This window comes from Nomascus leucogenys, chromosome 10, assembly GCF_006542625.1.
Source record: "Nomascus leucogenys isolate Asia chromosome 10, Asia_NLE_v1, whole genome shotgun sequence".
Taxonomy (NCBI): Eukaryota; Metazoa; Chordata; class Mammalia; order Primates; family Hylobatidae; genus Nomascus; species Nomascus leucogenys.
Window position 1 is genome coordinate 61,834,093 of NC_044390.1, and position 11,767 is coordinate 61,845,859.

Here is an 11,767-nt window from a genome sequence, read left to right on the forward strand (position 1 = left end):
CTCAAAAAAACAGTGGTATTTTTCTGAAATATAATTTTTTAATATAAAATTATTAACACATTATTTCATTTTTTTTCATTTGTTTGTTATGGCGCAGTCTCACTCTGTCGCCCAGGCTGGAGTGAGTGGCGCAATCTCAGCTCACTGTAACCTCTGCCTCTAGGGTTCAAGTAATTCTCCCACCTCAGCCTCCTGAGGCGTAGTAGCTGTGATTACAGGCATATGCGCCACCACACCCAGATAATTTTTGTATTTTTAGTACAGATGGGGTTTCACCATATTGGCCAGGCTAGTCTCAAACTCCTGGCCTCAAGTGATCCACCCACCTTGGCCTCCCAAAGTGCTGGGATTACAGGCATGAGCCACGATGCCTGGCCATTTAGGGGTAATCTTTTTAACTGAACAGAAGTAATCAAAGTAATTTGCAACTCTACTGGACAAAAATCATTTGCAATTGATTAATTCCCTGTGGGTTGGCAATAACTTCACAGAGTCCAGGTCTCAAGCAAACAAACGAATATTGCCTTGAGAAGGAAAGAACTAGCTAGGCCTGTCAGACAATGCTTCAGCGTGATACTGAACAGAAATGCGGTCATCTTTTTGCCTCATTTAAAAGGTTTAGGTAATTTGCTTCTTAATACAAAGGACGGATTAGAAGACAGGAGGGTGACGGAACAAGAGATGGAGTTGGAGCAAAAAACAGGAGCCAGATCACGGAGGACACTGGAGTTTAGGTTTCCTTCTGGAGTGATATAAGAGCACTGGGTGTTAAAAAAAAAAATGTGTACAATGATGTTCCCCTGCAGAATGGGCAGGAAGGGTGCCAGGCTATCTACAGCCCAGATGACAATCATGTGGACTTGAATCAAAGCAGCATTGGTGGATGTTCTAAAAAAATAAAGTCTATTAAAATGGCATATAATTCTTGCTACATATATATATATAATAAATATATATAAAAATAAAATATACATAATAATAAATATATAAATATATATATATATTTTTGAGATGGAGCCTCACTCTGTCATCCAGACTAGTGTGCAGTGGCACAGTCTTGGCTCACTGCAACATCTGCCTCCTGGGTTCAAGCGATTCTCCTGCCTCAGCCTCCCAAGTAGCTGGGATTACAGGCACATGCCAGCATGCTGGACTAATTTTTATATTTTTAGTAGAGACAAGTTTTCACCATGTTTGCCAGGCTGGTATTGAACTCCTGAGCTCAGGTGATCCTCCCCCCTTGGCCTCCCAAAATGCTGGGATTACAGGTGTGAGCCACTGCACCCAGCCCTCATTCTCTTTTCTATCAGTTATTTATTTAGGAATCAAAAAAAAAATTAAAAAAAATTTTTCTAGTTTTCTAGTTTCCTAAGCACTTTTTTTTTTTTTACATAATTTGCCTTTTCTGACTTGACTTGTGATATATCTGTATTATGAACTAAATTCTCATATTGATGTTGGTGAAAAGAATCAAAGTGTGTAAAATATTTGAAGAGATTTTTTCTGAGCCAAATATGAGTGACTGATGGCCCATAACACAGCCCCAGGAGATCCTGAGAATATGTGCCCTCAATGTGGTCAGGCTACATCTTGGTCTTACACATTTTAGGGAAACATCAATCAATACGTATAAGATGTACATTGGTTCAGCCAGGCGCGGTGGCTCACGCCTGTAATCCCAGCACTTTGGGAGGCCAAGGCGGGCGGATCACGAGGTCAGGAGATCGAGACCATCCTGGCTAACATAGTGAAACCCCATCTCTACTAAAAAAAAAATACAAAAAATTAGCCGGGCATGGTGGCGGGCACCTGTAGTCCCAGCTACTCGGGAGGCTGAGGCAGGAGAATGGTGTGAACCCAGGAGGCAGAGCTTGCAGTGAGCCAAGATGCGCCACTGCACTCCAGCCTGGGCAATAGAGTGACACTCCGTCTCAAAAAAAAACCAAAAAAAAACAGATGTACATTGGTTCAGTCCAGAAAGGTGGGACAACTGGAAGCAGGGCTCCCAGGTCATATGCAGATTCAAAGTTTTTCCAATTGGCAGTTGGTTGAAAGAGATTTCTATCAGACCTGGAATCAGGCTGGGCATGGTGGCTCACACATGTAATCCCAGCACTTTGGGAGGCTGAGATGGGAGGATCGCTTGAGCTCAGGAGTTCAATACCAGCCAGGGTAACATGGCAAAGTCCCATCTCTACAAACAATACAAAAATTAGCCAGGCATGGTGGCATGTGTCTTGTAGTCTCAGCTACTCAGGAAGCTGAAGCAGGAGAGTCACTTGAGCCTGAGAGGTTGAGGCTGCAGTGAGCCATGATCGTGCCACTGCACTCCAGCCTGGGCAACAGGGTGAGACTCTGTCTCAAGAAAAAAAATAAAAAGTTTCCAAGGAAAGTATTATGATAGGACAGAGAGAAGGGAATTGATCAGGTTGTATACTTTAAATATGTGAATTTCCCACATGTTCATCACATCTCAATAAAGTTGTTCCCCTCACTTAGACTCTTGCAATAATACACTGGCCTTGTGGCCAACTGCAGAAAAGAATGGCCACTGTGTCTTTACTTTCCTATATCCAAGCCCCTTCTGTGTAACTGAGTGCCCTTCCACCTTGGGCTCACCCACGATTGCACTGGCTGATGGAGCATAGGCATTCCCAATACAAGCTCTGCTGGAACACTCCAGCAATGTGTGAACAGGCCTTACCTGGATGGCTGGGGGAATGAGACCTTGAACGAAGAACAATAAACCCACCCCACCTAGACAATGACTGCAAAAGCCAGTCAAGAGAACTCTCAGGCTAAGCACAGCCCAAATTGTCAACCAACAAACCCTAAATAAAAGGTGTTGGGGTGTTGTTGTTAGAGAGACGGGGTTTCACCATGTTGCCCAGGCTGGTCTTGAACTCCTGGACTCAAGTAATCCTCCTGCTTGGCCCCCAAACTGCTGAGATTATGAGCCACTGAGCCCAGCCTCGTGGTTGCTTTAAACCACCATGTTTTGGGTGGCTATGAAACAAAAGCTCATCGAAACGGGACCCTTCATTCCATTCCACAATTGGGAACCAGTTACCTTGCTCGACTTCAAACTTCATTAAATATCAATTGGTTTCCATCAATTTCCAACTAACATTTACATTGAAACTGATAGACTAACATATAGATATATGTGTGTGAGCCAGGCACAGTGGCTCATGACTGTAATCCCAGCACTTTGGTAGGCTGAGGCGGGAGGATTGCTTGAGCCCAGGAGTTTGAGACTAGCCTGGGCAACATAACAAGACCGTGTCTCTACAAAAATAAAAAAATAGAATTAGTCAGGCATGGTAATGTATGCCTATAGACGAGGTACTTAAGAGGCTGAGGTTGGTGGATGGCTTAAACCCAGGAGTTTGAGGCTGCAGAGAGCTATGGTCATGCCACTGCACTCCAATCTGGGCGACAGAATGAGACCGAGTCTTTAAAAAAAAAGAGAGAGAGAAAAGGAAATGTGTGTGTTCTACAATCTGTCCCCTATTACCTTTCAAGTCTGCCTCCTACTCCAAAGATTGTCTTTTATCTACAGAATGTAATATACTGTCATTTTTTCAGTGCCTTTGCACTCAGGATTAGCATGCTTATTTGATTCTGCTCCTGAACTCTAAATGATCCTTCTACACGGCGACCTTGGTGGCTCATGCCTGTAATCCTAGCACTTTGGGAGGCCGAGGCGGGCAGAATTGCCTGAGCTCAGGAGTTCGAGACTGGCCTGGGAACATGGTGAAACCTGTCTCTACTAAAATACAAAAAATTAGCCAGGCATGGCAGCGTGTGCCTATAGTCCCTGCTACTTGGGAGGCTGAGGCAGGAGAACCGCTTGAACCTGGGAGGCAGAAGTTGCAGTGAGCTGAGGTTGCGCCACTGCACTCCAGCCTGGGCAACAGAGCGAGACTCCATCTCCAAATAATCATAATCACAATAATAATCATCCTTCTATACTGAGCTTGCATCATCTCTTCTACTTAGATTTTCTCGATGGCCCCAAGTTCAACATCTTCCTCATTTGGGGCCTCCCAAATGGATTCACCTGCCATACTAGGTATCTTATTTACTGTTGATATCTCTCTTCTCCTAGACTTTTACTTTCTTAAGGGCAGTACTTTGTCTTATTGATCTTTCTTCCCAAAACCTAATTACAAGTGTAAGGCACTTAGCTAATATTCATTGGGTATATACAATAGGTTCCCTAGCAGGGAAGAATTCCTGAGTGGATTGGACATTACTCAAAGGTTACACAAGACCCTGCTGGAGAGGGTCCAAGAACTGAAAACAAGACTCAGACAAGCAGACTGTGTTCCTATAATTAGAAGTTCCCTCCAGAGACTGTGTGACACTTTCCTTCTGAGAATTGGCAGGGAAGTGCAATGAGAGGCAACTGTCATGGGCCACCGAGGTTATCCATGGAATTCATTATCGGGATGGAGAAATTGGGCACAGAGGGACCAGTTATGCTGGTTCCCAAGGCTCATTTAAAAAATGGCCACTTTTACTCAATGCTGAAAGTACTCTCTTCCCCTTGGGTCCGGCCTCTAGAGTTCTTTTTCTCAACCCTGGCAATAGCCAGTGAGTAATTGCTATTTCTTCACTAATGAGCCTAGGAAAACTTTTGACCAAGGCTTGCTGAACATTTAGCATTTTCACTTGGGGATGTAAACTGCCCTGACTACACACCCAAAGTCCTGCGTGAAAGCACTGCCGGGGGAAAGGAAGGGATTTCAGGAAGCCAAGTGAAACGCCACAAGCCCCTTTGTCATGCGCTCTGAGCCCAACAGATTCACTGGTTGATGCAGGCATGAAAGGGGTCAAGAGGTGAAACAAGAGCTGAATGTCGGAGTAAGCATTTGATGCTGGTCCCAGTTTCCAGCTGGTAAGTTGACTCTTTGCACCTGTCTCTTTCTCTGCAGAAAGTAAATGACTGCCCTCCAGTGTTGCTGGGAAGACTGGTCAATCTATGGAAAAAGTGCTCCAATCCACCATCTTCTTGGTTGAAGTAGAGAAAAATTATCACCAATGTTAGGTCAAAATAACTGTCAAGGGCCAGGCATGGTGGCTCACGCCTGTAATCCCAGCACATTGGGAGGCCGAGGCAGGCAGATCACCAGAGGTTGGGAGTTCGAGACCAGCCTGACCAACATGGAGAAACCCCATCTCTACTAAAAATACAAAATTAGCCGGGCATGGTGGCGCATGCCTGTAATCCCAGCTACTCAGGAAGGCTGAGGCAGGAGAATCACTTGAACCTGGGAGGCAGAGGTTATGGTGAGCCAAGATTGCGCCATTGCACTCCAGCCTGGGCAACAAGGGCGAAACTCCATCTCAAAAAAAATAAAAAATAACTGTCAAGTCTCTAGGCTGGTGTAATCCCAGCACTTTGGGAGACTGAGGTGGGCAGATCACTTGAGGCCAGGAGTTCAAGACCAGCCTGGCCAACATGGCAAAATTCTGTCTAGTAAAAATACAAAAATTTGCCGGGCATGGTGGCGGGCACCTGTAACCTCAGCTACTCCTGAGGCTGAGGCAGGAGAATTGCTTGAGCCTGGGAGGCAGAGGTCACACTGAGCCGAGATCGTACCATCGCACGCCAGCCTGGGTGACAGAGCAAGACTCTGTCTCAAAATAATAATAACAATAAATAATAATAATAATCAGCTTTTATTCTGAACTCAAGAAAGTAGCATTGGGCTAAAGACAAATCAAGGAACTCATGTTGCTTAAATGTAAGGGTTTTCTTGGGCAAAAAGTTAAGACCTTGCAGGCCAAACCAGATACAAATGAATGGACTGGATGAAAATGCAGATCAAACTGTCCTTGAAAACCGAAATAACCGTCGTTTTGACAAGTGTTCTTCAAATCTTGCAACCTGAAAACCAAATACAGTGAGAGAAGCACGGTCTCATGGAGCAAACTGGAATTGCTCTTGTCATGATAGAAAGAAATGCTTGGATGATTCCTCAGTAAGCATTCCCAGCCCTGTTCTGTTTTAGGAGAAACTGAAATGTACAGGAAAGCTGCCTCTTGAGTATTTCTGTGATGATTTTGTTTCCTAAAAAGGTAAAGTGGCCAAAAATGAGTGTACGCCCCCGTCTCTACTAAAATACAAAAAAATTAGCCAGGCGTGATGGTGGGCGCCTGTAGTCCCAGCTACTTGGGAGGCTGAGACAGGTGAACCGCTTGAACCTGGGAGGCGGAGGTTGCAGTGAGCCGAGATCGCGCCACTGCACTCCAGCCTGGCGACAGAGCGAGACTCCAACTCAAAAAAAAAAAAAAAAAAAAAAGAGTATATGCTGTACACTGCACAGGTTGAATGGGTCAATCCCATCTGTCTATTCCCCTCCTCAACTTTACTCTTCCTCATAGCATTTATTCTTCTCCACATTTACTTTTCTTCCTAGTGTTTATATATTTGCTTGTACTCTGGCTCCAAAGTTTAACATCAAGATTACTATGAATGGGACCAGTTTTGTATACTGCTGCCTTGCCAAAGCCTATAAATACCTGGACGAGAAAGTCATCAGTTAATTCCCAGTATTTATGAGAATGTAGTATGACATTGCTGGCATTTTAATGTAGCTGATAAAAGTCATTGTTTCGTAAGTGATGGAGGTCAAATGAGTTATCCATTCTGACAAGGTCTCTAAGTACAACATACCCTGCCACCAAACTGATAGCAACTCTTAGACCTTCTCAAGAGACACAAATACCCTCACACTCACAGCTTCAAAGGGACTAGGGATCTCTGGTCTAAAAAAACCCAAATCCAAGCTGAGACACACACTTAACAGTCCCCAAAGGGCTTTTATGAAGAAGAAAGTTAGCACAATACATTATATATATATATATATATATATATATATATTTTTTTTTTTTTTTTTTTTTTTTTTTTTTTTTTTCTTTTTTTGAGACAGAGTCTCACTGTGTCACCAAGGCTGGAGTGCAGTGGCACAATCTCGGCTCACTGCAACCTCTGTCTCCCTGGTTCACGCGATTCTCCTGCCTCAGCCTCCCGGGTAGCTGGGAATACAGGCATGCGCCACCATGCCCAGCTAATTATTTTGTATTTTTAATAGAGATGGGATTTCACCATGTCGTCCAGGCTGGGCTCGAACTCCTGAGCTCATGTGATCCCCCAGCCTCGGCCTCCCAAAGTGCTGGGATTATAGGCATGAGCCACTGTACCTGGCTGATACATAAATATTTTCCAAATAACCTGCCTGACTGCAAACGCTTGGCCTCTCTACTCCAAACTCCAAACCCAGGTGTCCCAGGACATAAATATTAGGAATGCATGGATGTGTTCACTCAGGTGAGGAACAATGCCTGCAATGGCCAATGTGTGCAGAATAAGAATGTAAGGCCAGGCGCAGTGGCTCATGCCCGTAATCCCAGCACTTTGGGAGGCCAAAATGGGAGAGGATCACTTGAGGTCAGGAGTTCAAGATCAGTCTGGCCAACATGGTGAAGCCCCGTCTCTACTAAAGATACAAAAATTACCTGGGTGTGGTGGTGTGTGCCTGTAATCCCAGCTACTTTGGAGGGTGAGGCAAGAGAATCCCTTGAACCTGGGAAGCAGAGGTTGCAGTGAGCTGAGATTGTGACATTGCACTTCCGCTGGGCAACAGAGTCAGGCCCTGTCTCAAAAAAAAAAAAAAAAAAAAAAAAAAGGAGGGAAATGGAGAAAAGAAGGGAAATGGAGAAATTGGAGAGAAGAGAGAGACAGAATTTAAAAATCTAGAGAAATATAAAAGAGAGACAGAAAAGGAAGAAAGTAAAACCACTTAGCTAAGGAAGCTCAAAAATGAAAATGTGGAAATGGGAGAGGGTAGAAGGCTGTTGGAGAGGGAGTCTGAGGCCCTCAGAAGAACTAAGCATATAAGGAAGAAAATTAAGGAATAAATCTGTCCCTAAAGTCAAAGTCAGAGTCCACCACTCGTAGGCTCCCACCCTGGAAACACACTAGGTCTTCTGTTGTGCTGAATGGTGGTTGCTCCTTCTCCACGTGGCAGAAATAGGGCTGAGCAGACCATGTGAGGGCACGAACACCATCTCCAGCAACACAGGAGTCCAGGGTCTTCACAGCCATGAGGTCCCTGCTGGCCCTCCAGGCTCAATCTCAATCTCGCCATTTTCCTTCCTGGTAACTAAAAACAATGGCCAAAGCTCCATCATGGAGCTTGGATTCCTGTGCGATTGGGTTCTGCTTGCAACAGAAGGCGGTTTGAAAACAACCTTTTAATGGCATCAGACCCACTTGTCATCACTGCATGGCTGCTGATGGGTACCTGAGACACCTTCTTTGTAGGATTTCCTTGTTCCTTTGGCAGGGTTTCTAATGAAATAACAGGAGGTGGAGGGGTGGTCGTGTGTGGGGGGTGTCAGTTACTGCATGTTTTTTTTTTTTTTTTTTTTTTTTTTTTACCGAGTCTCACTCTTTCACTCAGGCTGGAGTGCCGTGGCTCGATCTCAGCTCACTGCAACCTCTGCCTCCCAGGTTCAAGCAATTGTCCTGCCTCAGCCTCCCAGTAGCTGGGACTACAGGCACGCACCACCACGCCCAGCTAACTTTTGTATTTTTAGTAGAAACGAGGTTGCACTATGTTGGTCAGGCTGATCTTGAACTCCTGACCTCATGATCCGCCCTCCTTGGCCTCCCAAAGTGCTGGGATTACAGGCATGAGCCACCGCACCCGGCCCACTTACTGCATCTTGAAGAAATCAGGCTTGGGGATGGGTGCAGGAAAACACATCGCCCTTTCCAGTTGTTACACAAAGCTGTGCACAGCAAGGTTTATTACCACTACACCTACCTCTCCCTTCATTCCTCCCTGGGTGGCCAGGGCAGGCCAGGAGGCATTGTTATTGGCTTAGGGGACCACCACATTCAGAGCAAATTCAAGCTGCACTGGGGAGAAGCACCGGTTTTCCTAAGGACCTCAGACATCTGGATTTTAAGGAGTCACTAAATGGATTCGACAGATGAAGAGGGCAGAAGAGTTAGTGAACTTTAAGATGTATCAGTAGAAGTCATACAAACTGGAAAACAAACACATTAGAAAAATGAAACAGGAACTTCAGAGTCCTGTGGCACAGCTGGGGTCCCAAAAGGAGAAAATGAGGAAGAAAACAACTTCGGAAAATTCCTGAGAATTGAAAGCAGGAACTCAAACAGACACTTGCAAACCAATGCCCATATTGTAGGGGCAACAAGATTTCACCTACATCATCTCAGGATCCTTGCTGGGCCCGACAATTACACTGACATATGATTAGGTTAACAAGATACAAATATACACATGTATTTGTTTAATGAAAGCTTTATGTGGCATGAGGATCCTCATAAGGAAATAAACCAGAAAAACAGTTAAGAGCCAAACACTTACATACTGAATTGGACAGACAAGTACACTGCGCTAATGGGATAAAACCAAGGGTGCGGGCTAGGGTGGTTAATCAGGTAGAGAAGTGGCTCAGAAGCCTTAGTGTAATGAGGTTGGTTTGGATAGATCTCCTTTGCCTCAACTTTGCCTCCCTGATGCTAAGAATGCTGTCTTCAGGCTGGGCGCAGTGGCTCACGCCTGTAATCCCAACACTTTGGGAGGCTGAGGTGGGCATATCACCTGAGGTCAGGAGTTCAAGACCAGCCTGACCAACATGGTAAAACCCCATTTCTACTAAAAATACAAAAATTAGCCGGGCATGGTGGCAGGCTACTCAGCGAGTACCCAGCTACTTGGGAGGCTGAGGCAGGAGAATTGCTTGAACCCAGGAGGCAGAGGTTGCAGTGAGCCCAGATCGTGCCACTGCACTCCAGCCTGGGCGACAGAGTGAGACTCCATCTCAAGAAAAAAGAAAAACGAAAATAATATCAGTATGATTCACAATAGCCAAGAGGTAGAAACAGCCCAAATGTTCATCAATAGATGAATGAATAAAACGTAACACATACAAGCAATAGAATATTATCATAAAAGGGAATGAAATTCTAATATATCCTACAACATGTATAAGCCTTGAAAACATTACTTTTAATGAAATAAGGCAGATGCACACAAAACAACGTATTTTATTATTCTACTTCTCACAAAATTCATGGACACTACCTACAAGTTATCAGGGGCTGAAGGTAGAAATGTTGAGGAGTGATTGCTTAATGGGTACAGAAGTTTTTGGAATGAAGAGAAAGATCTGAAAATGGATAGTGGTGGTAGCCAATATTGTCAATGTACTTAATGCCACCGAACAGTACACCTAAAAAATGATTAAAATGGGGCGGGGCGCGGTGGCTCACACATGTAATCCCAGCACTTTGGGAGGCTGAGGCGGGTGGATCACGAGGTCAAGAGATCGAGACCATCCTGGCCAACATGGTGAAACTCCGTTTCTACTAAAAATACAAAAATTAGCTGGGCATGGTGGTGCTGCACCTATAGTCCCAGCTACTCAGGAGGCTGAGGCAGGAGAATCGCTTGAACCCAGGACGTGGAGGTTGCAGTGAGCCATGACTGCACCACTGCACTCCAGCCTGGGTGACAGAATAAGACTCACCTCAAAAAACACAAACAAAAAAAAAATGGTGAATTTCATGTTATGTTTATTTTATCACAATTAAAAAATTATGAAGAAATAATGCCCAAATACTTCCTTGTGAAAGACAGTGACTCACATATCTAAGAATCTCAAGGATCCCCAAGCAAAGTAAATGCACAGAAAACTGCACCAAGACACAGAGTCAAACTGTTGAAGACCCAAGATAATTATCTGAAGAGGAGCCAGTGACAAGCAACGCATTACGTACAGGGGAGTAATGTTAAGAATAACACTAACTTTTAGTCAGGAACAATGGAGGCCAGAAGACAAAGAAATGACCTCTTTAAAGCATATCCAGGCCAGGCGCGGTGGCTCACACCTGTAATCCCAGCACCTTGGGAGGCCGAAGTGGGCAGATCACCTGAGGTCAGGTGTTCAAGACCAGCCTGGTTAACGTGGTGGAACCCCAACTTTACTAAAAATACAAAAATTAGTCAGGCATGGTGGTGCAAATCTGTAATCCCAGCTACTCAGGTGGCTAAGGCACAAGAATCGTTTGAACCTGGGAGGTGGAGGTTGCAGTGAGCTGAGATCATGCCACTGCACTCCAGCCTGGGCAACAGAGACTGTCTCAAACAAAACCATACCATACCATACCATACCATACCATACCATACCATACCATACCATAGCATAGCATATACAGCCAAAGTATCTCTAAAAACTAAGATGAGGAGACTTCCAGGTAACTAAAAACAATGGCCAGTGAGTGGTAAGCCACCTCCCAAAATTTCCTCTCAAATGCTGTGAAGTAACTCCACACCTATGAATCTTCTACACAAAACTATACCTTCAACACTGCCTTTAAGACATAGAGAATGCCAAAATTGCAACATAACTATGAGTAAAATGAGAAAAAGCATTAAATCTTAGCACCACGGTCCCACACATGCCCACCCCAAGGCTCTGTTAGGTAAACTGCAAGAAAGAGGGACAGCTGGTGGGGGCCTGAGACAGAGCTGGAGCAAGACCCTCAGACTCATCTACCCTTAATTTGAAAATGCAAAAAAACAAAACAAAATCAAAACCCTGGCCAATCATAGGAGAACTGCAGGAAGCAGCCTTAAAACTACGTGCCATTTATAGGCCGGAGCAACTGTGTCTCACATTGCTAATAAAGACATACCCGAGACTGTGTAATTCATAA